At 48.8% G+C, this 2,244-nt stretch overlaps 1 long non-coding RNA gene across 1 annotated transcript; it reads left to right on the top strand.

Moving 5' to 3' along the window:
• Window positions 1–370: 370 nt before the first annotated feature.
• On the top strand, window positions 371–2,031 carry LOC129473719 (uncharacterized). Its single transcript, XR_008654346.2, has 3 exons — window positions 371–450; window positions 1,276–1,332; window positions 1,431–2,031. It is a non-coding gene; the product is annotated as an uncharacterized lncRNA (long non-coding RNA).
• The last annotated feature ends 213 nt before the right edge of the window (window positions 2,032–2,244 follow it).

Genomic DNA, 2,244 nt, shown 5'->3' with positions numbered 1-2,244 from the left:
TGCTTCTCCCTAGCTAGAATGCAAGCCCTCTGAGGACAGGGAGGGTGTCATATTCTTTATTTCAGGTCTCACCATGCTGGGCACATAGGAATGAGTACAAAGAAACAGGCTGACATATTTCTGGAACTCATGCTCTTAGTAGACCACCGGGGAAGAAAGAAGCAAGACCTTCTAAGCTCCTGGGAGAACCTGGAGTCCTCAACTCTGTGACTCAACACAGGGGCCCATGGGGCTTACTAGCACCCACCCATTTGTGACATCATAGTAGGGACAGGAGCTTTTGACAATGTGTACTAAGTAGACTTTCGTGAACTCAACGAGATACTACAAGAGGTGGGAAGTTGTCCTCTCTCTCTCCAGTTACATCTGTCCTGTCTTCCTTCCTCTCACATGTCAGTTCCTGGCACAGACTGTGTAGAAGAGTGAGTCTGACTAGCTCTCCTACTTGAGGTGTGTGCTGGAAAAAAAGGATGTTGGAGAGTTCTGTCCTCCAGCCTGCGGAAATCAGACGTCTCCTTGCTCTTCAACCTCCCCTGCCTTCCCTCTAGCTCCCTAATATTCCTAGCCATCATCTGCTCTTCTCTAGCTCTCAGTTTCCCCACTTCTCTTTTTATTTTATTTTTTTTATTTTTATTTATTTTTTGAGACAGAGTCTCACTCTGTCACCCAGGCTGGAGTGCAATGGCGTGATCTCAGCTCACTGCAACCTCCACCTCCCAGGTTCAAGCAATTCTCCTGCCTCAACCTCCTGAGTAGCTGGGATTACAGGCATGTGCCACCACACCCGGCTAATTTTTGTAATTTTTAGTAGAGATGGGGTTTCCCCATGTTGGTCAGGCTAGTCTTGAACTTCTGACCTCAGGTGATCCGCCCACCTTGGCCTCCCAAAGTGCTGGGATTACAGGTGTGAGCCACCACGCCTGGCCTCTTTTTATTTTATTTATTTATTTATTTTCAAATGGAGTCTTGCTCTGTCACCAGGCTGGAGTGCAGTGGCAGGATCTCAGCTCACTGCAACCTCTGCCTCCTGGATTCAAATGATTCTCCTGCCTCAGCCTCTTGAGTAGCTGGGACAATTTATGCAAGCCACCATGCCCAGCTAATTTTTGTATTTTTTGTAGAGATGGGGTTTCACCATGTTGGCCAGGATGGTCTTGATCTCTTGACCTCGTGATCTGCCTGCCTTGGCCTCCCAAAGTGCTGGGATTACAGGCGTGAGCCACTGCGCCCGGCCTCTTCTCTTTTTAGATAAAATAATGAGATGCTATGTTGTAGGATCTGTCTCTGAGTCCACATTGTGGGAGAAGAGACCATTCTTCGGAAAGACGCAGAGTGAGTGTGATATCGAGGTGGGAAGTGGTTCCCCTGCATCTCTTGTTTCTCTTCTTCTGAGTCCCTTGTCATCTGATCTGAATTTTCTCCCTTTTTAGGGAAGTCCCCCACCTCAAGGGATCGAGATGGGAGACTGAGGGAATCCTGGCGTCTCTACCTTCTCCCTCACTGAGAAACAAGCTCTGTTTCTTCATGTGCCGGAGCCCTGCCTCTGTGGGTGCAGCCTGAGGACAAAGGCAGTGCTGCATCCCCTGATCCCCTGCCCCTGTGGGTGCAGCCTGAGGACAAAGGCAATGCTGCATTCCCTGATCCCCTGCCCCCTACAACCTCCTGCCCAGCCTCTCGGGTGCTCCTCAGCTTGTCATCAGGGAGGAAGCAGCCATCTCCTCCGATGACTGACTTCAAGCCTCAACTCTCCCGCAGCTCCTCAAAAGCCAAGACTGAGGCCAAGTCCTAGCTGCTGCCTTGGGACAGGTCAAGGGCCTCATGCACAAGCTGGTACCCATGAGCATGTGGCCTAAGAGATTTATTGACCCACTCTCCAAGTCCTTGCCAGAGGAATCCTGCACACCTATATCCACAATGAAGGGAGCCATATCCCCAGCTGGGTAGCCATATCCCTAATGATATCACTTATGAAAGGTGACAAGTCCTTTCTACCACTCTTATTTAAGTGAAAATATATAGTCAATTATGGTCTTTCTCTTGTGTCTAGTGAAAGCATGGTAAAAGTCCGTTTTAACTGAGAATATTTTTTATCTCCTCGTTCTACTCCCAAATGAGTTTCTCAGAGTCCTGTGGTCTTGATGGTCTTTCAACTATAGCTGCCTATAAACCCTGTGCATAGGGGACACTATGACCCTTGGATCTTTTTCTATAATGTCCACGTTCCAGTGAGCCATAGAGCCAGAT

The sequence above is a fragment of the Symphalangus syndactylus genome, chromosome 23, assembly GCF_028878055.3.
Source record: "Symphalangus syndactylus isolate Jambi chromosome 23, NHGRI_mSymSyn1-v2.1_pri, whole genome shotgun sequence".
NCBI classification, from domain to species: Eukaryota; Metazoa; Chordata; class Mammalia; order Primates; family Hylobatidae; genus Symphalangus; species Symphalangus syndactylus.
Note: the sequence above shows the minus strand (reverse complement) of the source record. Positions and strands in the feature narration are given on the sequence as shown.